This window comes from Pecten maximus, chromosome 11 (assembly GCF_902652985.1).
Source record: "Pecten maximus chromosome 11, xPecMax1.1, whole genome shotgun sequence".
Lineage (NCBI taxonomy): Eukaryota > Metazoa > Mollusca > Bivalvia > Pectinida > Pectinidae > Pecten > Pecten maximus.
In genome coordinates, this window is record NC_047025.1 from 26153224 (window position 1) to 26179549 (window position 26326).

The 26326-nt window shown below is 35.2% G+C and overlaps 1 long non-coding RNA gene across 1 annotated transcript; it reads right to left on the reverse strand.

Moving 5' to 3' along the window:
• Positions 1 to 14434: 14434 nt before the first annotated feature.
• On the reverse strand, positions 14435 to 14877 carry LOC117337806. The gene is made up of 3 exons (XR_004534904.1): positions 14813 to 14877; positions 14642 to 14706; positions 14435 to 14535 (listed from the first exon to the last, which is right to left on the reverse strand). It is a non-coding gene; the product is annotated as an uncharacterized LOC117337806 (long non-coding RNA).
• Positions 14878 to 26326: the final 11449 nt, after the last annotated feature.

Sequence of the window (26326 nt, forward strand, 5' to 3'; positions counted from 1 at the left end):
TAAAGGGTCCGAAGTGTAAAAAAAAATTAAAGCTGTTTTGAAACTGCAAACCGAACAAATAGCATATTATTTATGAAATGATGAAAAAAATTGTTAGTTTTGAATTTCTTCTTTTAACACACATTGAATATTTTATCTCGGTCAATTCAAGCGCCATATTGTTATTCGGCCCCTCCCATGGAAAATTACAGACATGAAATGATAAAACACGTTAAAAAAACCTTGATAATGTTCTTCTATGCTTAAATTCTCATTTCCATTTACTTTATAGTTGTTACTTTCAAGTTTATTTCAATGAATTATTGAGCAGGTGTGATGCGGATGGCAATAATGTGTAATTGGGAGGGGTGTTGAGGTGTATTGGGGAGGGGGCTTGGAGTTGTGGTGGGGCATTAAGGTTGTGATATGGAAACATAGTATGCGCTTTTTACGCCATTTGACATATTTGCTTGTTTGTTTTATTATTTAGATTAAATGAGATGTAGATCAGAAAATATATGAGCACTGATTGTTTCACTTTGGGAGATACACGCCATCTTGATTCCAACCACCACTTGTAAGGCACATGTACACCTCCACTCCAGAGTCAATGATTATTTCCGTGGAATTGAAAAAAACAAAACAAAAACAAAATAAACATAATTAGTAATATACAAAATATAATTAACAGGTCAAGTTACTTTATTTATGGGCGCGTCTTTGAATGCAAAGCAACAAAAAAGAGAGAAGGTCGCATATATATCAGACATAGGCCGCCATGTTGTTTTTTTCGCCATTTTGTGTTAATTTTCTCACTTCCAGTGTATTTTAATGTTGAATGCTATTATTGTTTAATTGTTTGATAAACACAACTAAATGTAGGTAATTTTATCTATTGAATTATCCTGTTGTGATTCTGTACATCAAAACTATAAAACACTATCGATCTAAAGAAAGCTGAAGTACAAATACATTGATGTTATTGTTGTATCAATATTCATGACTGTCTTTAATGATAATCGGCACAGTGTATCTTCGATAATTAACAGAAGCAACAGTTAATGACGATTTTATATTACGTTTCTGGTTCAGTAAGGAGTGATTCTTTTTCGATAAGACCACATGTGCTGTACAACATTATATAAAAATGGCAGACCTTTCCATAAATGGATTAGAGACCATATCTTGTGTATGATATATTTTGAATTCTGTGCAAGTCAGTTTTAACGATATTCGGGTTTGTAGATCGATATCCTATTAGGCATTGTAGTATGCATATTTTTTTTTCTGGTCGCTCTCATTTTGAAATCAATTACAGAACAGCAAAAAGAATATGATAAAATTACATGAATTATCGATTGTCATGTGTCAGCGTACAACACTAATTCGTAATTTGTTGAAATGTTGAATCGTTAATTTTAAGCGTCTACAGTAACATAACCGGATGGTATATTTCGGTTAATGCCGGCGCCATCTTGTTTTGATGGACCCAGCCCATGGAAAATAGTAAATGCTAAAATCAATAAATCAGTCTTTAAATGAACAATTTAAGCTGAAAGTTTTACTCTTGGTGTTAGTTTAGGTTTCCTTTTTGTTTGGGAGGTTCTGTTAGATTATGCTTTATTAAATATGGCGAGAAGGTTCATTGAGGGTGTGGTTAATGTGTGTTAGGGAGGGGACGTTGGGGGTGTGTAGGGACGTAGAATTATAGAAGGTAACATAATACATATTGGTTTTGTTTTTTATAACAAAACAAAGTCAATACCAAAAATTGGGTTGTTTTTCTTTTTGTCAAAAAAAAATAAATAATAATGTCATGTTCGTTTGTTATTGCATTTGGTTTTCGTTATTTGTTGACACATTTTAATATTTCAAACAGGGATACTAATTAAATCGTCTGAATTTGAGCATACTATAGTGATTACCGAATGGACATGAATGCTTTTTGACGCCATTTTCATCGTTTCGCCATTTTGTTTTAGCAAACCCACTGTAACAGTTTCAGCTTATATCGAAATGAAAAGTAGGTAAGGAAATAAACGAATTAAGATACTTTGGTTTCGTTTGTAACTTCTAGTGAATTGATATGATTATTATGCTATTTTGATGGATTAAGGTTTTAGTATAAAGAAGAAGACATTTAATTGTTTGAAACTCAGGAATTACGTCATGTTGGTCCCAGCCACCATTTCAAACGAAAAGTGTTCTAATTACAATGCTGGTTATCAGATATAATAATTACTTTTTTAGACGTTAAGCTAATGATTTTGCAGAAGAGCCATTTTAAGTTTTTACTAAATTTTAACAAAATCTCTCATTGTAATATACTTTATAGTTGTGTCATGGTACCCTTACAAGGTCGTCCTGATGATTAGTAATAGAAAAAGTGAAATATAGGGTCTTTATTTGTAAATGTGTGTAATAAAACAATGAAAAGGAACTATGGTCCCATATACGTTCAATGTATATCACACTAATATACATTTCTCTAGGCCGCCATTTTGTTTTCATTTTCTCGCTTGTAGTGTATTTTTACGTGGAATGCTATTATTGATTAATTATTCGATAAAGATGCACATAATTATGTTATAGCATTGCCCCCATTAAGGTTTAGGCCAAAAAAGTAAAACACTCTTGGTCTAAAGAAAGCTGACGTGTAAATACACTAATGTTGTAATTATGTTAATTTTCATGACAATTTTTATGAAAGTCTGAATAGTGTGTTTTTATATCAATAATTAACAAAAAATAACAGTAAATGACAAATCTCATATTAACTGTACTTGTCTTGTTCATTCAGGGTTTTTCGTTTTCAAGTAGGACAAGTCTGTGGATTAACATGTACAAGATAATACAATTGTAAATCATTTTCATTGTTTTCATCATCTAAAACAAGGCAGATATGTCCGAGAGTGGACTAGAGACCTTGATGTGTAAAAATTGAATGCTACCAATGAGTTGTTTTTTTTGTTGTTTTTTTTTGCGATTGTCTTAGGAATGTTTATGTAGGCGTTTTCGTTTTGGAATCTACTTCATAGCAGCAGAGAAACTGATCTAAATAAATAAATGTATTCCTTGTCGAGTTGTATTTATCATGATAACGTCAACACAATATTATCATATCGTGAATTATTAAAATATAGAATTATCAATTATCATTGTTTTCAATACAAGCCAGCGCCATCTTGTTTTGATCGGCCACGCCCATGGAAAGACTTATTTGGTATTAGAGTAATTATCAGTCCTCAATTTAAACAAGTTTAGCTGAATATTTTACTCTGTATGTTAAGGGTTATTTTTCCATCTAACCCATTTAGTATGAGTTTCTTTTCAATCATGCTGGATTAATTATGCCACGAAAATGCCATGCCGGTTGTGTTAAGGTATGTTAAGGAGAGGGACGTAGGGTTGTGGTTGGGCATAAATGGTACCTACCCAGAAAATATAGTAAATGAAAATGTTATAAGTTAACTTTATAAAACCTTGTCAGGTTTATTCTTTAATAAAAGGAGGTCCTCGTGTGTTGTACAGCGTCTGTCATTTTTTTAACATTTTTTTATATCGAAAAAATCTGAAAACAGACAAAAATGAAAATTACCATGTTTTTGTGAGATAATCTGAATACTAATTACCTTTTTTATCGCTTGTTAGTACATTTGTAATCTCATATGCATAATAAGATGGGCTTTCTGGATTTTGTGTGTGTGTGTTTTGCGTGTTTGTCGCTATGGTTTTCGTACAAAATTAATTTATGAAGAAAAATAACAATTACGACATGATTTATTATATAATGACACGGAAGTATATCACAATTATTTTTCCACCGAGTGTTTTTCCAATCGACTCGTTGCTTTGATGATGGTTTCGCAATCGTTTGTGGTAGGGTATTCTGCGTGATTACCCTATACAGTGTTGATGTATCATGGTTGAATCTGGTATATTGCGTAATCATGGCGTGAATAATTTTGTTTGGATTATAGACAAGTTTTAATGCATTTATTTTTTACACTAGTGATCAGTACATTCTCACACTAATAAAACTCGTAGTAGTCTTATTTTATCTATTTTTCAGTCGCAGTATTTGCCAAATCTGCCATTACGTTTTGTCTGGACTCTCCTTTGGGAATATCTATCAACTTTATTTTCATTCATACGTAACAGAATGTTTAGAAATACTCATCTTGGTAGCTTATTGTTGATTATCAAATTAATACTAACGATAAAAGCAAACAAAAAACAAAAACAAAAAAAACAAAAAAAAACATTGAATTATTCATGTTCTAGGTCGAAGAAATTGTTGATCGAACACCTTTTTGGTGTGAGGGAGGGGATATTTGACTACCGCACTAAAGAGTCAGAGTAGGGGTTGATTTATATCTAATGTACCTTCAAATATTAAGAAGAATACCAAATCACCAACCAAATTCTGAAAAATTCTAAAATATATCTTCGATTGAATATAGGGTGTGTTTCCCCTTTCCGACCACCTGATTTATCCTCCGTTTGTTATATACCAAATGTAGTACAGGACGTGTTCCCCCTTTCCGACCACCTGATTTATCCCCGTTAGTTTTATACCAAATGTAGTACAGGACGTATTTCCCCTTTCCGACCACCTGATTTATCCTCCGTTTGTTTTATACCAACTGTAGTACAGGACGTGTTTCCCCTTTCCGACCACCTGATTTATCCCCCGTTTGTTATTTCCCCTTTCCGACAACCTAATTTATCCTCCGTTTGTTATGTACCAAATGTAGTACAGGGCATATTTCCCTTTTCCGACCACCTGATTTATCCTCTGTTAATTTATGTACCAAATGTAGTACAGGACGTGTTCCCCCTTTCCGACAACCTGATTTATCCCCCGTTTGTTATATACTAAATGTAGTACAGGGCGTATTTCCCCTTTCCGACCACCTGATTTATCCCCCGTTTGTTATATACCAAATGTAGTACAGGACGTGTTTCCCCTTTCCGACAACCTGATTTATCCTCCGTTTGTTATATACCAAATGTAGTACAGGGCGTATTTCCCCTTTCCGACCACCTGATTTATCCTCCGTTTGTTATTTACGAAATGTCCCCTTAAAAACTATCAAGGGGTACGTGTCACCGATTTCCAAAGGTATTTGATTCTTGATACCTTCTAAATTTAAATAAACATTTCTCTTTTTTTTACTCATTTGAATATTATTTTCATTGAGAGAAACGTCTTTTATTTCCGGGACAGTATCTTACTGTGGTGTTATATTACCCAGAGCGAACCCTGTACTGGAGTCTATACTCCTAATAACAAATACCAAGTAGAGATACACAGAATTACTCAAGCATGGAGTTAATAAGTGTTTGTATCAACTAGATATTTGTTATTGTGTTGGGTGATTTGAATTAGTGTGACTCTATAAAAAGATTTTAATATTTCAGGAGGCTGAACCGGTTAACAGGCCAGTTCAACGGGAAGAACTGAACAGTAGGGAAACATTTATTACGGTGGATATGTACATACTGATTATCGCCCCTTATCCAATAACATCACAGTTAACTTAATTTATAATGTAGCATGTAAATATTTAGTTTTGTATCTCTGTGTCCCTTACCCCCTTAAAACCAAATGGTCAAGCCCTAAAACAAACAAAAAGGTATAAAAAAAAACCCATTACAAACGAAAAGTTTATCAGAAAAAGTATCAAAAATACATTACGTATTTGTTAACGGATGACGTTGTATGAATACATTTGTTTATATTTAGAACTATAAATCAAAGTATTAGTTTGTTAAAGTGTTTTGTCAAGTTACTTTGATGTTTCACTCGTCACGGTCACAATACACACTTGTATTGTATATTTAAGTAAACATCAACAAACACACTATATCTATATGACCAAGCTATCTTTCAAAGTCATTCTAGTTATCATAATTACATGATTACAAAATCAAAACTTATAATCATATAATGAGAAGTGATTATATTGCAACCTCTAGATCTTATGAAAAGTGAATTAACGTCAGGAAAATAAGATCCACTTTGAAAGTGCCCTGATTATGAGTAACCATCCGATTGAGTAATTTCAATCCTGTCAATATTTCACAATTTGAAAAATTTCGTAATATTGGTCATTGATGTTTCTTGGTAGCCTACCCACGATGTCATTTGTTAGGTTGGGATTATAACACTGTGTTTGTAAAGGTAAGATGTTCTATATGTAAATTGAAACAGAATTTTGCCTTAATTTTAATTATGTTGACTAGTTCAAATTCATTATGATTATAATTATTGTTTTAATTCCTCAGTAACTACATTATATTCCATGTGTATACAATTCGATCGACTCTATTCCATGTTTTGTTTGATACATGTATAAATCTTCCACTCTGAATATTATTGATGATAGTGATTTGTGATACAGAGATCGTTTGTATTGTGATAGTTACACTAACTTGTCGGATTGATAACTAGCTCTATTTTCTCCTGATATGATGTATTATTAAACATTGAAACGTTCGTTGTTTATTTACAACTAAATCATATCTAAAAGTGTGTAATAAACATGTATTTCAGTGTTGTTAATAACGACACATTTTACTCAGCTATAAAACTTCTGTTGTTATGCATAAGATAAGGTTATCAATGAAACCATTGCAGATGCCTTACTGTTTTCATTTCGTATAAAATCAGTTTCAAGTCTTTTAGTGAAAGATGATTTAGAAAGTAAGGTTTTTCGTTACTTTCAAATGTAATTTAAACCATTTAGAAACAAAAAATTAAGATTCTGTAGAAACATATTCTATTTGAAAACATGCGTTTCCGGTTTTTGAATGTCGCGCGAAACACTCGAGTCACAAGACGGACATGTGACTCATAAAGGGTCCGAAGTGTAAAAAAAAATTAAAGCTGTTTTGAAACTGCAAACCGAACAAATAGCATATTATTTATAAAATGATGAAAAAATTGTTAGTTTTGAATTTCTTCTTTTAACACACACTGAATATTTTATCTCGGTCAATTCAAGCGCCATTTTGTTATTCGGCCCCTCCCATGGAAAATTACAGACATGAAATGATAAAACACGTTAATAAACCTTGATAATATTCCGTGCTAAAATTCTCATTTCCATTTACTTAATAGTTGTTACTTTCAAGAAACTTCAATAAATTATTGAGCAGGTATGATGCGGATGGTAATAATGTGTGATTGGGAGGGGTGTTGAGGTGTATTGGGGAAGGGGCTTGGAGTTGTGTTGGGGCATTAAGGTTGTGATATGGAAACATAGTATGCGCTTTTTACACCATTTGACATATTTGCTTGTTTGTTTTATTATTTAGATTAAATGAGATGTAGATCAGAAAATATATGAGCACTGATTGTTTCACTTTGGGAGATACACGCCATCTTGATTCCAACCACCACTTGCAAGGCACATGTACACCTCCAATCCAGAGTCAATGATTATTTCAGTGGAATTGAAAAAAACAAAACAAAAACAAAACAAAACAAACATAATTAGTAATATACAAAATATAATTAACAGGTCAAGTTACTTTATTTATGGACGCGTCTTTGAATGCAAAGCAACGAAAAAGAGAGAAGGTCGCATATATATCGGACATAGGCCGCCATGTTTTTTTTTCGCCATTTTGTGTTAATTTTCTCACTTCCAGTGTATTTTAATGTTGAATGCTATTATTGTTTAATTGTTTGATAAACACAAATAAATGTAGGTAATTTTATCTATTGAATTATCCTGTTGTGATTCTGTACATCAAAACTATAAAACACTATCGATCTAAAGAAAGCTGAAGTACAAATACATTGATGTTATTGTTGTATCAATATTCATGACTGTCTTTAATGATAATCGGCACAGTGTATCTTCGATAATTAACAGAAGCAACAGTTAATGACGATTTTATATTACGTTTCTGGTTCAGTAAGGAGTGATTCTTTTTCGATAAGACCACATGTGCTGTACAACATTATATAAAAATGGCAGACCTTTCCATAAATGGTCTAAAGAAAATTAACGTGCAAATACACTAATGTTGTAATTATGTTAATTTTCATGAGAAATTTTATTATAGTCAGAATAGTGTGTTTTTATATCCATAATTAACAAAAATAACAGTAAATGACAAGTCTCATATTAACTGTACTTGTCTTGTTCATTCAGGGTTTTTCGTTTTCATGTAAGACAAGTCTGTGGATTAACATGTACAAGATAATACAATTCTAAATCATTTTCATTGTTTTCATCATCTAAAACAAGGCAGATATGTCCGAGAGTGGACTAGAGACTTAGAGAAATTGAATGCTATCCAATGATTGTTTTTGTGATTGTATCTGTATTAGGAGTGTTTTGTAGTCGTTTTTATTTTGGAATCAACTTCATAACAGCAGAGAAACTGATCTAAATAAATAAATGTATGCCTTGTCGAGTTGTATTCATCATGATAGCGTCAATTATCACATCGTGAATTATTGAAACATAGAATTATCAATTATCATTGTTTTCAGTACAAGCCAGCGCCATCTTGTTTTGATCGGCCATGGAAAGACTTATTTGGTATTAGAGTAATTATCAGTCCTCAATTTGAACAAGTTTAGCTGAATATTTTACTCTTTATGTTAGTCTAGGGTTATTTTTTCATCTAATCCATTTAGTAGGAGTTTCTTTAGAATTATGCTGGATTAATTATGCCGAGAAAAAGCCGTGCCAGTTGTGTTAAGGTGTGTACATAGGAGGTAGGCGTGGGGGTGTGGTTGGGCATAAATGGTGCCTTTGAAAATATTATAAGATAACCTTGTCTGGTTTATTCATACATACTTTCTGTAATAAAAAGATGTCCTCGTGTGTTGTGCAGCGTCCGTCATTTTTACATTTGTTTTTATATCGAAAAAACCTGAAAGTAGACAAAAAATTAAAATAACCATGTTTTGTAAGATAATCTGAATACTAATTACCTTTTTTATCGCTAGTTAGTACAATTGTAATCTCATATGCATAATTAGATGGGCGTTTTTATATTATAGTTGCTCTCTGGATTTTTTGTGTTTGTTTGTCGCTATGGTTTTCGTACAAAATTAATTTATGAAGAAAAATAACAACAATTACTACATGATTTATTATATAATGACACGGACGTATATCACAATTATTTTTCCACCTAGTGCTTTTCCAATCGACTCGTTGCTTTGATGATGGTTTCGCAATCTTTTGTGGTAGGGTATTCTTCGTGATTACCCAATACCGTGTTGATGTATCATGGTAATAAGATATAAAACGAATCTGATATATTGCGTAATCATGGCATGAATAATTTTATTGGGATTATAGACACAAGTTTTGATACATTTATTTTTTTTACACTAGTGAGCAGTACATCCTCACACTAATAAAACTCGTAGTTGGTTTTAAGTTAATCTATTTTTCAGTCGCAGTATTTGCCAAATCCGCCATTATGTTTTGTCTGGACTCTCCTTTGGGAATATCTATAAACCTTCTTTCCTTCATAGTAACAAAATGTTTAGAAATACTCATATTGGTAACTTATTGTTGCTTATCAAATTGATACTAACGATAAAAAAAGCATTGAATCATTGATGTTCAGGGTTGAAGTTTTTATTGATCGAACACCTTTTGGGTGGGAAGGAGAGAGGATATTTGAATACCGAACTAAAGAGTCAGAGTAGAGGTTGATTGATATCTAATGTACCTTCAAATATTGACGAAAAATACAAATCATAAACCAAATTCTTTAAAAAAATGTTTATTTCTGTGACCTTAGATATGAGTACATATGACATCAGTGCCCACTGTCTTCACTAGAGAAGGATGACCTGACCTGCCAGTTCGAAATCTACACATGTGACTCCATGATCACCGTCAACTAAAGAAGATAGCATTTTTGTTGTTTATCATGAAGTACATTCTTTTTACAAAACCTAAACATATTTCCCAACCTAGAAATAGCATGTTCCGATGTAAATAAACGTAGTCCCCGACTAAAACAAGAATATAAACGTCCTTATGAATATTTCCTAAACTAACTTTTTCACAACTAAAACCTATTCTATAGACTGCAGAAAATGTAAGATGTTAATAGCTTCTGTTTTAATGTTCATTTGATTATTTGAAAAAAAACCCAACTAAACAAACAAAAAACAAAACAAAAAATGTTATTGTTTGAAAAGAAAATGGACTCTACGCCACCCGCCTACTGTTATCTATTTCGCAATGATTGTTTTACGTACATCATAGAATCACCTGATGGTTCGCAGACGTGACCCGGTTACTTTGACACCTATTTACACTTTTATCATCTTTGTGTTGGTAGACAAGGTAACACCGTATCGTTGTTTGAACAGGTGATATCTTATACATATATATAGACAACAACATTTAGTATCTTATTGTTTATTTTATGACAAAAGTAAATAAAGATAATGAAAAAAAGTAATAGATATTACGAAATTTTGTCTGAGCACAACAGCTATAAGCACATTTTAAAACAAATTGAGAGCTAAATACAGTAGAGCCAAATATTAAACTAAACTAAATTATTAATATCAGCTGCTTCATCCTTCTAAGACTCGTGAGTGATGCAACGAGATATTGATCATGGGTCGAAATGTAAAATGTCAAACAATTTATTGGGTGGTGTAAAACGCATAATTCCATAAACTTGATTATTTTCAATATTGATTTTCAAAAGAACGTTATGTTCATATGTACATTTTGAACATGTCACTGTTTAAATGAATTAAAAGGTGACAATCATGTTTGAAAAGTACAAGCATATTTCTCTGTATATATTCCGAGTGTAATCATAGATACAGAAAGTAAGTGATTGAGGGCTATTCGGAATCTCGCCTTTTCCAGCTCTAAACCTATTTAGATATTAAAAATAAACAAGATTTGTTGTCCTGATTGTTTGTGTTTACCCTTCACTTTAATTACAATTTTCAGTGACGCAACGTGACAGTCATTTACCTTCAGTATGACTTGTATTCGTCATCTCACTAATATGGTATGAGATTTACTACATTATATCATTAATGACCACCAAACTACCAACCTTGGTTACAGCTACACCTTACAGAATGGAGTAATGACCACCTCACTACCAACCTTAGTTACAGCTACACCTTACAGAATGGAGTAATGACCACCTCACTACCAACCTTGGTTACAGCTACACCTTACAGAATGGAGTAATGACCACCTCACTACCAACCTTGGTTACAGCTACACCTTACAGAATGGAGTAATGACCACCTCACTACCAACCTTGGTTACAGCTACACCTTACAGAATGGAGTAATGACCACCTCACTACCAACCTTGGTTACAGCTACACCTTACAGAATAGAGTAATGGCCACCTCACTACCAACCTTGGTTACAGCTACACCTTACAGAATGGAGTAATGACCACCTCACTACCAACCTTGGTTACAGCTACACCTTACAGAATGGAGTAATGGCCACCTCACTACCAACCTTAGTTACAGCTACACCTTACAGAATGGAGTAATGGCCACCTCACTACCAACCTTGGTTACAGCCACACCTTACAGAATGGAGTAATGACCACCTCACTACCAACCTTGGTTACAGCTACACCTTACAGAATGGAGTAATGACCACCTCACTACCAACCTTAGTTACAGCTACACCTTACAGAATGGAGTAATGACCACCTCACTACCAACCTTAGTTACAGCTACACCTTACAGAATGGAGTAATGGCCACCTCACTACCAACCTTAAGTTACAGCTACACCTACAGAATGGAGTAATGACCACCTCACTACCAACCTAGTAAGCTACACCTGACAGAATGGAGTAATGCCACCTCACTACCAACCTTAGGTTACAGCTACACCTTACAGAATGGAGTAATGACCACCTCACTACCAACCTTAGTTACAGCTACACCTTACAGAATGGAGTAATGGCCACCTCACTACCAACCTTGGTTACAGCTACACCTTACAGAATGGAGTAATGACCACCTCACTACCAACCTTAGTTACAGCTACACCTTACAGAATGGAGTAATGGCCACCTCACTACCAACCTTAGTTACAGCTACACCTTACAGAATGGAGTAATGACCACCTCACTACCAACCTTGGTTACAGCTACACCTTACAGAATGGAGTAATGGCCACCTCACTACCAACCTTAGTTACAGCTACACCTTACAGAATGGAGTAATGGCCACCTCACTACCAACCTTAGTTACAGCTACACCTTACAGAATGGAGTAATGGCCACCTCACTACCAACCTTAGTTACAGCTACACCTTACAGAATGGAGTAATGACCACCTCACTACCAACCTTGGTTATAGCTACACCTTACAGAATGGAGTAATGGCCACCTCACTACCAACCTTGGTTACAGCTACACCTTACAGAATGGAGTAATGACCACCTCACTACCAACCTTAGTTACAGCTACACCTTACAGAATGGAGTAATGACCACCTCACTACCAACCTTAGTTACAGCTACACCTTACAGAATGGAGTAATGACCACCTCACTACCAACCTTGGTTACAGCTACACCTTACAGAATGGAGTAATGACCACCTCACTACCAACCTTAGTTACAGCTACACCTTACAGAATGAAGTAATGGCCACCTCACTACCAACCTTAGTTACAGCTACACCTTACAGAATGGAGTAATGACCACCTCACTACCAACCTTAGTTACAGCTACACCTTACAGAATGGAGTAATGACCACCTCACTACCAACCTTGGTTACAGCTACACCTTACAGAATGGAGTAATGACCACCTCACTACCAACCTTAATGACAGCTACACCTTACAGAATGGAGTAATGACCACCTCACTACCAACCTTAGTTACAGCTACACCTTACAGAATGGAGTAATGACCACCTCACTACCAACCTTAGTTACAGCTACATCTTACAGAATGGAGTAATGGCCACCTCACTACCAACCTTGGTTACAGCTACATCTTACAGAATGGAGTAATGACCACCTCACTACCAACCTTAATGACAGCTACACCTTACAGAATGGAGTAATGACCACCTCACTACCAACCTTGGTTACAGCTACACCTTACAGAATGGAGTAATGACCACCTCACTACCAACCTTGGTTACAGCTACACCTTACAGAATGGAGTAATGACCACCTCACTACCAACCTTGGTTACAGCTACACCTTACAGAATGGAGTAATGACCACCTCACTACCAACCTTAGTTACAGCTACACCTTACAGAATGGAGTAATGGCCACCTCACTACCAACCTTTGTTACAGCTACACCTTACAGAATGGAGTAATGACCACCTCACTACCAACCTTGGTTACAGCTACACCTTACAGAATGGAGTAATGACCACCTCACTACCAACCTTAGTTACAGCTACACCTTACAGAATGGAGTAATGACCACCTCACTACCAACCTTGGTTACAGCTACACCTTACAGAATGGAGTAATGACCACCTCACTACCAACCTTAGTTACAGCTACACCTTACAGAATGGAGTAATGACCACCTCACTACCAACCTTAGTTACAGCTACACCTTACATAATGGAGTAATGACCACCTCACTACCAACCTTGGTTACAGCTACATCTTACAGAATGGAGTAATGACCACCTCACTACCAACCTTAATGACAGCTACACCTTACAGAATGAAGTAATGACCACCTCACTACCAACCTTGGTTACAGCCACACCTTACAGAATGGAGTAATGGCCACCTCACTACCAACCTTGGTTACAGCTACACCTTACAGAATGGAGTAATGACCACCTCACTACCAACCTTGGTTACAGCTACACCTTACAGAATGGAGTAATGACCACCTCACTACCAACCTTAATGACAGCTACACCTTACAGAATGGAGTAATGACCACCTCACTACCAACCTTGGTTACAGCTACACCTTACATAATGGAGTAATGACCACCTCACTACCAACCTTAGTTACAGCTACACCTTACAGAATGGAGTAATGACCACCTCACTACCAACCTTGGTTACAGCTACACCTTACAGAATGGAGTAATGGCCACCTCACTACCAACCTTGGTTACAGCTACACCTTACAGAATGGAGTAATGACCACCTCACTACCAACCTTGGTTACAGCTACACCTTACAGAATGGAGTAATGGCCACCTCACTACCAACCTTAGTTACAGCTACACCTTACAGAATGGAGTAATGACCACCTCACTACCAACCTTGGTTACAGCTACACCTTACAGAATGGAGTAATGACCACCTCACTACCAACCTTAATGACAGCTACACCTTACAGAATGGAGTAATGACCACCTCACTACCAACCTTGGTTACAGCTACACCTTACATAATGGAGTAATGACCACCTCACTACCAACCTTAATGACAGCTACATCTTACAGAATGGAGTAATGGCCACCTCACTACCAACCTTGGTTACAGCTACACCTTACAGAATGGAGTAATGGCCACCTCACTACCAACCTTAGTTACAGCTACACCTTACAGAATGGAGTAATGACCACCTCACTGCCAACCTTGGTTACAGCTACACCTTACAGAATGGAGTAATGGCAACCTCACTACCAACCTTAGTTACAGCTACACCTTACAGAATGGAGTAATGACCACCTCACTACCAACCTTGGTTACAGCTACACCTTACAGAATGGAGTAATGACCACCTCACTACCAACCTTAATGACAGCTACACCTTACAGAATGGAGTAATGGCCACCTCACTACCAACCTTGGTTACAGCTACACCTTACAGAATGGAGTAATGGCCACCTCACTACCAACCTTAGTTACAGCTACACCTTACAGAATGGAGTAATGGCCACCTCACTACCAACCTTAATGACAGCTACACCTTACAGAATGGAGTAATGACCACCTCACTACCAACCTTAGTTACAGCTACACCTTACAGAATGGAGTAATGGCCACCTCACTACCAACCTTGGTTACAGCTACACCTTACAGAATGGAGTAATGGCCACCTCACTACCAACCTTAGTTACAGCTACACCTTACAGAATGGAGTAATGACCACCTCACTACCAACCTTAGTTACAGCTACACCTTACAGAATGGGAGTAATGGCCACCTCACTACCAACCTTGGTTACAGCTACACCTTACAGAATGGAGTAATGGCCACCTCACTACCAACCTTGGTTACAGCTACACCTTACATAATGGAGTAATGACCACCTCACTACCAACCTTAGTTACAGCTACACCTTACAGAATGGAGTAATGGCCACCTCACTACCAACCTTGGTTACAGCTACACCTTACAGAATGGAGTAATGACCACCTCACTACCAACCTTGGTCACAGCTACACCTTACAGAATGGAGTAATGGCCACCTCACTACCAACCTTAGTTACAGCTACACCTTACAGAATGGAGTAATGGCCACCTCACTACCAACCTTAGTTACAGCTACACCTTACAGAATGGAGTAATGGCCACCTCACTACCAACCTTGGTTACAGCTACACCTTACAGAATGGAGTAATGGCCACCTCACTACCAACCTTAGTTACAGCTACACCTTACAGAATGGAGTAATGGCCACCTCACTACCAACCTTGGTTACAGCTACACCTTACAGAATGGAGTAATGGCCACCTCACTACCAACCTTGGTTACAGCTACACCTTACAGAATGGAGTAATGGCCACCTCACTACCAACCTTAGTTACAGCTACACCTTACAGAATGGAGTAATGGCCACCTCACTACCAACCTTGGTTACAGCTACACCTTACAGAATGGAGTAATGGCCACCTCACTACCAACCTTGGTTACAGCTACACCTTACAGAATGGAGTAATGGCCACCTCACTACCAACCTTAGTTACAGCTACACCTTACAGAATGGAGTAATGGCCACCTCACTACCAACCTTGGTTACAGCTACACCTTACAGAATGGAGTAATGACCACCTCACTACCAACCTTGGTTACAGCTACACCTTACAGAATGGAGTAATGGCCACCTCACTACCAACCTTGGTTACAGCTACACCTTACAGAATGGAGTAATGGCCACCTCACTACCAACCTTGGTTACAGCCACACCTTACAGAATGGAGTAATGGCCACCTCACTACCAACCTTGGTTACAGCTACACCTTACAGAATGGAGTAATGGCCACCTCACTACCAACCTTAGTTACAGCTACACCTTACAGAATGGAGTAATGGCCACCTCACTACCAACCTTGGTTACAGCTACACCTTACAGAATGGAGTAATGACCACCTCACTACCAACCTTGGTTACAGCTACACCTTACAGAATGGAGTAATGACCACCTCACTACCAACCTAAATGACAGCCACACCTGACAGAATGGAGTAATGACCACCTCACTACCAACCTTGGTTACAGCTACACCTTACAGAATGGAGTAATGACCACCTCACTACCAACCTTGGTTACAGCTACACCTTACAGAATGGAGTAATGACCACCTCACTACCAACCTTGGTTACAGCTACACCTTACAGAATGGAGTAATGGCCACCTCACTACCAACCTTGGTTACAGCTACACCTTACAGAATGAGTAATGGCCACCTCACTACCAACCTTAGTTACAGCTACACCTTACAGAATGGAGTAATGACCACCTCACTACCAACCTTGGTTACAGCTACACCTTACAGAATGGAGTAATGGCCACCTCACTACCATAATTAGCAACACCTGCACATTACAGGTGAGGGGACGACGTGAAAATCAAAGTTAATCTTAACATAAGATATTAAAAAGAAAATAATTAAAAAGAAATAACCATGAAAGACGGTTTATTCCGAGTCGGTACCACTTTTCCTAAGAATTTAAAATGTGGCATGAATTTCATTTATGTTTATCTCCAGTCATGTATTTGTATAATTATGATCTGATTGTCAATTGTTTATCATGGGGAAATATTGGCATGTTTACTATATTAATTTTAGAATACACAAAGTAAAATCAATTACACAAATTAGATAATTGTATTTAATCTGATTCTGTTGGTTTATGATAAAGTGATGACTATATTGACCTGGATTCTCATTTGAGTTATGCTAACGTTTAATCTACATTCATACTTATAAGGCAATACATTTTCATAATACATTTGGTATGTGATGATTTTATATATTGACTATATAAATCATGTGGAAGGATGGCCTTATCTGTCAATATAATATAGCGTTATTATGATATTTTGATTTAAGATTCATTTGAAATAATCGCGATACTTGTTTGGCATACTCTTCTTCAAGAACTTACATCAACAGCGGTACATGGTTGACAGTAATCGTGTGGTATGATACATAATGCCACATCTAGTAAAACACATCTATGGAGTACATTTGATTTTTATATGGATTTCAATTTGCCGGATTTGATATGAGGTATTAAACGTTTACATGGCATTCGTGTTGTATTGTAACTATACTCCCCCGGGCATTATCTGTCTCAACCGCTTGATCTTACACTTTAACACACGGGATACTAACAGTCATTGATATATTACTCAACAGCTAAATTAAAATTCAATCATAACTTATTTCTACGCAAAACTGAACAGAGTATAGAGGTAAATATTAGTTATATTATCTAATATTTATCAATATACGTTTCCTCCCTTGTAGTAAGCAATTTTCTATCTGAAATGTACATTTCCTTTGTTTTAAACTTTATTCAAAACCTATTTTTCAGATGCTGACTATTACCGATCTTATTAAACCGGACACCTGTGAAAACCGGTCAAATATGCTGGTCCCGGTGATATCCGGTTAGACAGGTTGTAAATGTCTTTAGTTAACGAAACTATTTTGTTTTTATGTGTTTGTGGTCCTAGCGCAACAACCAGACTATACTATTACATTTTTTGAAACATTATAAATCAATTGTTTTGTTATATATCAGAATTACATCATTGTATTTCTGTACGTGACAAATTAATGTTGTTGCATTTACATCCACGTCATACAATATTGAATTTTTACACATGTAATATACAGTAGCTATATTATATAGCTTTGTTTATATCATATTCGTAGTTAGTACATCAGATTTTTTTTTTTTACCAACTACAGGGTCACAATTATTTTTATTTTTATTTCCTCCAATTAATGAAGATTTCATCAACAGAATTTTAAAGTACAAACAACATAATACGAGGATCACACAAGTGCACATAGTTATTTGATAAGTAAAAGGCATTGGATAAGTATTGATAATTAAGTGGTTGATTGTTTAAAACATTTGATAAAAAAATCATAAATCTGAAATATGCATTTTTTTGGTCATAATTAAATGTACTTCCTAAAAACATATAAGTTAACTCAAAGTCTGATGAATGATGTAGATGTAATAGTATAAAGAAATGTATGCCCGTATTTCTGATTAAATGGCACCATAATTCGTCTCTAACATATGCAGTTTTATCACAGTGAAGAATTATATGTATTATGATATATCACTGCACGACATACCACAGTAATGACATAATTCTATGTTGTTTTTCAAGCGAGAACGTACACATACTCTAAGAATACAATTAATATATCTATAATATTAGAGGTGTTTCATAACTAGTTTCCATAATCAATGCGATTCAAGCTTACAATTAATGGGCTTAAATCTGAAAAATAATCGTTATCTTTTATCATACGTTCTAATAGTGCATTTTCTTCTGTCCTTTCCTGGATAAGACCATGGTTTTATATAATAATCAAAAATTTCATACAATGAATATTTCCTCAAGATACGTATAATATCGGGCATAAACCCCTGTTGCATTCCAGTGTTAACATTGAACATTAAAAATCTAGTAAGAAATATTCTATCCATACCATAAATTCGACCAAGATATAATAATTTCATCATATTAATGTATGACTCAGTACTTGTTCAGCCAAGCAATGTTACCCACATGTCTGTTCTGCTTAATTCTTTTAAAAAGATTTTTGATAGATTTTAGCAGCACAAATTTAAGCTCGTTCCAGAATTAGACATTTGTTTTGGAAAGTAACCGTTCGCATCAAAATAAAGCAGATGGATAAACTTAAATTTTAGCTAATTTAGCTACTGTGAGAGGGTTGAGGGCACAAGGGTGAGCACCAGACTTGAGAAGAGATATAAGACCAGTTTTTAATTGACAATATGCTCTAGTAGTTCTTTCAATATAATTTCTTGTACAATTTAACAATATTCTCACATGTTAAAGTTCTTCAAATACTGGTAAAACACATTTGTATAGATACATGTATATATAAATTATTATCTTGCGCATGATGTCAAGTGTGTTTACTGGAAAATAATACATTTACGTCCACGCCATACAATATTAGATTCTTACACTTGTAATATTATGTCACTTTGTTCACATTAGATTCGTCGTACGTTCATAGGTTTTTTACCATTTGCAGTGTCACAATAAACGTATAAAAATGCTAATGTATTTTTGTACAAAATCATAACCGATCGGTGAATTCTCACTCATGTAACTGGCAATTAAACTGAACATCTAAAAATAAATCATGTTATCGTTCACGTCATCAATGATATCAAATCATGTGTTGTATCTGATAAATTATTACTAACCCGGCATACACTGGTGACTAAGAACATCATTTACGCTACAGTGTCTGTAGTACACTGCTCGTAATGCTGTATTTTTAAGCACTAAATATTCTGATGAAATAATGTCTTAGTTTTATAACGTACCTTATCATCAAAACCTTATTTAGTACATTTTCATTCTTGACCTACTTACGTCACAGTATTATACCCATTGGCATTTCACTCGACTCGCTAACAGATTTATTTTTAGTGGTAACTGTTGTTTTTGGTTTACTCTTTCTGATGCAATCAACGTAAATCCGTTCACAACTCTTCACAGTGTATTCATGTTTCAGGTTCCCATTCGGTTCCTACTGTCGTATGCATGACATATCATTACATTGTACAGGAATGTGTGGACTTACAATTATGTAATATAACAATTTGTTCAGCGTGCACCTCATCTTGTTTTTGTCAGCATTTTACGATTATACTTGTGACATTAACTTCCCGGAACCAATTTTTGAAAGTATGAGCGTTTTAACAAATACTTGAATCTGAATATAAAACCATTTTTTAAGAAATATATGAAATCTACCGATATGTAAAATTTTCCTGTCTTTCTGTGTCTATCTTGATACTTGACGGTCATAGTTTTGGATTTACACTCATATAATGCTTTTAACATACACTAGATGGATTTGCTTATCAAACTAACAAGGCTTGCACCACTAAAGATATGTTGGTTTACAAAGTGTTTACATACACGACTGACTTGCATATTCCTTACAATCATTGATTCACATTTGTGTCACATCTAGGCCACGTGTATACACTGTTTCTCACACATGAGCTGTTAAATATTAAAGACTACCCGAGTTCTTGTGGTTCTATTTTAGCCGTTTACGCCTAAAACGCATCAAAGTTGTGTCCCTGATCTGGAGCAATCGGGACATTTCTAACACCCACGTACACTAATCAATACGTTGTAATTGTCATGGGAACCCCACTGTTAACATAAAGCAGGATTAATATATTATTTCTTCATTACACCTAGATTTTGCTGATTCTAGTGACAGGTGAAGCTGACGTCTCCTAGTCATATCATTATACCTGTAATTTAGATATAGAATACAGACAGATAAACCACAAACGTCCTATCAAAGCAATGGTACATAACTCATCTTTCCCGTGGCTTTTTTGATCATTTATAGTAGCTATAAGACATGTCCCCTAGTCATATTAGTATAATTTACGTCTCCTAGTCATATCAATATAATTTAACTAACAGGTTAAACTAACGTCTCCTAGTCATGTTAATACAATTTAACTAACAGGTTAAACTAACATCTCCTAGTCATATTAGTACAATTCAACTAACATTTTACATCTCCTAGTCATATTAGTACAATTTAGCTAACAGGTTAATCTTACGTCTCCTAGTCATATTAGTACAATTTAACTAACATTTTACATCTCCTAGTCAGGTTAATACAATTTAGCTAACAGGTTAATCTTACGTCTCCTAGTCATATTAGTACAATTCAACAAACAGATCTGACTACGTAAAATCCATGTATTCTATGGGGAAATGATAATGTACGAATGATAAAAACATATAAAAGGAATTTGATGGGGTAGTTGTTGTGTATCTACTGTCAGTTATATCATGGTGGGGGTATTCGTGGAATGAAGTATGGGGATATATGGACAATGTAGAATAAGCATACTACTACATTGACTGGTGTCGTTTTGCTCTTAATATATGGGATATATATATCATTCGTGAATAGTATACAGTAAAGGAGATATTCAAAATACCCGTCTTTATAAACATTATAGGAGATGTGGATAATATTGGTGTTTGATATACAGTCTATGAAACGTAGCCAATGTCCGAGTGTAATATATAGTGTAGGAAATATGGATAATGTTCTTGTTTAATATACAGTATTAGAGATATGGACAACAGTCAATTTTCAAAATACAGTATAGGAAAAACCGTTAACATTCCTGTTTGATATACAATATAGGAGAAATGGACAGCATTTGTGTTTAATATACAGTATAGGAGACGTAGACAATATGCGTGTTTAATATACAGTACAGGAGATGTAGACAATATTCTTATTTAATATACAGTATAGGAGATGTAGACAATATTCGTGTTTAATATACAGTATAGGAGATGTAGACAATATTCGTGTTTAATATACAGTATAGGAGATGTAGACAATATTCGTGTTTGATATACAGTATAGGAGATGTAGACAATATTCGTGTTTGATATACAGTATAGGAGATGTAGACAATATTCGTGTTTGATATACAGTATAGGAGATGTAGACAATATTCAAGATCAATAAAAGTACATGAGATACACACACATATATAGTATAGCTTGACAGTATAGGAGCATTGTCCGGTATCGATTGTATCTCAATGTTGCTATTCACTTTGTTTCAGTATCGAAGACATGGCGTTCATCAAATATTTGTTGTTATAGTAGTTGTCATCAACACTAAGTCTAAACAAATGAAAAACGCAAAATGGCAGAAGAAGAAGAAGAAGAAAGGTGAAACGAACATAATCAATAAAACCATATCATTTGGACGTGTCGTTTCTATCTACAAACATTACCAAAGAAGGAAGTACATATATAATTGCTGTTTGGATTACACTTTTCATACCATTTCTATTCGCATGAAATAGATTACGCTGCGCCCTTTTGATGAAAACTTTAGCCAATATTTGATAATTCATAGAATTTAGTCCGTCGATACAATGGTTTCGTTTAGATTTGTTTTGTGATTTATTCACGTCAGAGCAAATTTTGTGATACGCAACACTTGTGATTTAGCCAGGTGCCTTATTATTTATTAAAGTTTCATAATCGGCTAGACAATTAAGTGACAATGCTCTGTCGTCTTCATCAGACGGTGTTATGCAATTTACATAGCTATTTACCACACACATATAATTATAAGGAAACCCAAATACATAAATTATTAATCATATGCAAACGCATTTAACTAACGCGTTATAATATAGTCAATTTTTTGTCAGTTACGACTCATTCTACCATTATAGCTAATTAGCACGAGTCTGATAATCTGGGTTGAGCGATGGGCAGGCAATTAGACTTTTCTATATTCAACATATTCTGCAAATTTTCATATATAGAAACATCTCATTGTATATTCTAGAGTTTTGTATATTCAATAATCTAACCTACAGCTTTTCCTGAAACTTATATAATTGAACTATTTTATAATCATTTCTCTTAAATATCTAATGTACAGTTTTATACATCAAACCATATATTCTTCAATTTCATAAATTAAACTGATATATAAACCATCTAATATACAAAGTTATATATTATGTAAAAATATAATATACCATGTGATATATCATATAACTATCTAATCTACAGTGGTATATTAATTAATCTTATCTACAGCTTATATGTTAAACAATTTAATCTTCATTTGTAATTTTCTACTATCTAGTCTACCGATTTATATATCAAACTATAAATTTTATATATTGAATTATACATTCACAGAGTTTCATATAATAAACCATCATATCTACAATTAACAATCTAATTTGCAAGTATAGAATATCGAGTAAAATATATGCACGTTTATTAATTTCAAAAATAAAAAAGAAATTGATATATGACTTCCCCTGATAGAAATACTTGATTTAATGTATAATGTACATCCACTTCGAATTCCTAGGCGAACTTCATTAAAAAAAGTTTATTGATAATTCTGCTTCAAAAATATTTGGTCTACACAATATAATGATCACGTGTTTGTCCTAGTGATAATAGTGTACCGGATGATACGCCATTCCCGTGTCGTAGCGTTACATGTGACCTTGACACTGCAAGTAAGACAACCGCACACACATACCATAAAAGGTTATACATGATACCCATATTTGGGTGATATTATTTATAACCCAGCGTCATCGTATCACGATAGATTAGATCTGACATAGAGAAAAAGGAGACACAACTTAATAGTAATCAAGATACTGGGAATCGTTTAGTTATATTATCTTTCGAAGGGTACATGTAGTGAGGAATCAATATAAACTCTTTGCTTATTGTCCACTAAAACGTTATAACCATTGTCAAATCATTGAATAGAAGATAGTTAAACATAAGTAAATAATTGGTTTACACATACATTTGTTGTTATACATAATTGGGTGTACAACCTAATCGACAATGAAGTGATTACATTGTGATATCCCAGAGTTTGTGTCTGGATATTGAAAAGTTGATACCGAAAAATCGTCACTGAAGATATTTCTATCATTCTTGCCATATTCTATTAAGAGCTCAAAGTTAACCTTGTGTGCAGACAATGTGGTGTTTCTTTTGTTTATTAAACAGCAAACTTTCTATAGGGAATTTAGTGTAAGTGATAAGGGGAAATAGGCATACAAGTTATTGACATAGTACTACTCTAATAGGACACTGTCAAAACTAATAGCAACAGTTACAAGACAAATATACAAGAATGATCTTTTTACGTTTCGAGTATTATAAACAATACGCATCATATGATCATTATTTTTCAACAGAGAAATAGAGAAATAGAGCTGTAAGGGCCACAAACATAAGGAGTATAAGTAAATATAAACATACGATGTAAAGGTACACAGAAAACAAAATTAGGCACGTAACACTTGTCTACAACACAGAGGAAATATTAAGATACTAGGCCAAGAATCTTAAAGCGACTCGTCACAGATAAGATGTACAGACGTTTTAAATTGTACAGCTCAGACAAAGTGTTATTAAGTGTAATGTTAAAACCTCATTGGCGTCATGTTTATGCATGCCAATAAGTAAAAAGGTAAAAGAGTCCATTATACATTATGAATAAAAATTATAATATAATACACTCCAACACAGTGAGCGTTAATAGAGCAGGGAGAGAAATGAAGTGTGTATATTAATTAGGAAAAGCATCATGAATGGAAGTTATAAGACACCTCAACATTTAAATTAGCACACACACATACATAAAACATAGAAATCACTGGAAAACCAGAGGACAATCACCGAAGGAGGAAATGGCCTTGCTATCCGGGCCATTCCACATCTACCTGCGAACTTCCGCGTAAATTTCCAACTTACGAAGGTCTTTCGGACTGGAGTTCTATTGTTGGAAAACCGTATCCGATGGACTTATTTTTGAAATCCAGAAGTTTTCTATGTACAGAAATGTATCAATGTATGTCTCTATTCCTCAAGCATTTTCATGGCTGTATGTATTTGTTTAAAACAACCCTGGAAACGTTATGTATCCTCAGCGCTATTGTAAACAGCTGTCTTCTTTGTTCTTTAAAACATGTCGTTGATAGATCATGTATTTAAAGTAGGTAGGTCGATAACTGATCTCTGGTGCATCCCATTAGATATACACTCAATGGAATTGTCTCACATTCTCATCCAATGGTTCATATACCCAGGCTTTCCCAATGATGAGAGGAGCTCCTGAGAATCAGGCCATGTGGAAAAGTATGGCTCCAACATGGTTATCACGTTCCTTTTCTTGTCGCAAATCCTCCAGCATCAGCGGCCAGGCACCAAAAACCTAGCATGTGTGTTTGCTGAAAAGAAGGAAAACTATAAGTAAAAGGTGAAGAAAAGTAGAAATCTAAGTCTCTCTGAACGTTTATATATACTAGAAGTGGGTACATTGGTCTAACTGGGGGTTTTATGAATAGTGTTACTTGTGAAAACTTCAAAAAGTGTATTTATTGATAAAAATAGAAAGCTTTTAAGAAAGTGCTACACAAGTGAGAGGCAATAAGCCAACGGGCTCAAAGTCTGTTCTATATCCCATGTTCTTATAATTGCACTAATCAATTAATTTCACCTCATTGAATGTTCATAAGGGTCAGTAAACCACCTCTCCTAATATTCCAACATTTTGTCTTTTTTCTGGATTTTGATGGATCTAACTTCTATTCGACACGTGCAGGAGGGGAAAAAGAATATGCCTGCTGATCAGGGGGATGGAGAGACCGATGATAAGGCCCGATGTACCTCACTGCATGTTGACCGTAGAAGGTGACTAACAGTGGGCCCCCTGAAGAATCGGGGGTTTTCTTCAGTGTCTTCTATTAAGGAGATATTGAAAATACCTAAATAGATCTTCTGTCCCTATTACAGCACTTGGAATCTTAAATCTTTACTTTTCTCCTCACTGATCTTTCTGTACTTTGTTTTCTTACTCTACTTGTCTCCTTGACAACCGTCCTCACTTTACCCTGGCTGTTGGTATCTCCTTGACAACCGTCCTCACATGACTCTGGCTGTTTGTTGGTGTCTCTTTGATAACCATGCTCACATGACCCTGTCTGTTGGTGTCTCCTTGACAACCGTCCTCGCATGACCCTGTCTGTTGGTGTCTCCTTGACAGCCGTCCTCACATGATCCTGGCTGTTGGTGTCTCCTTGACAACCGTCCTCACATGACCCTGGCTGTTGGTGTCTCCTTGACAACCGTCCTCACTTTACCCTGGCTGTTGGTGTCTCCTTGACAACCGTCCTCACATGACCCTGGCTGTAGCGAGGACGTTAAACGTGCAAAAAAAAAAAAAATAAAATCCAACCCGAAATTCAACATGTTGCTGCATGTCCTGTAAGGATATAAAAAATCCGCATCGTGCAGACTTACTAAGTATACATTACATATACGTTATCAATTACA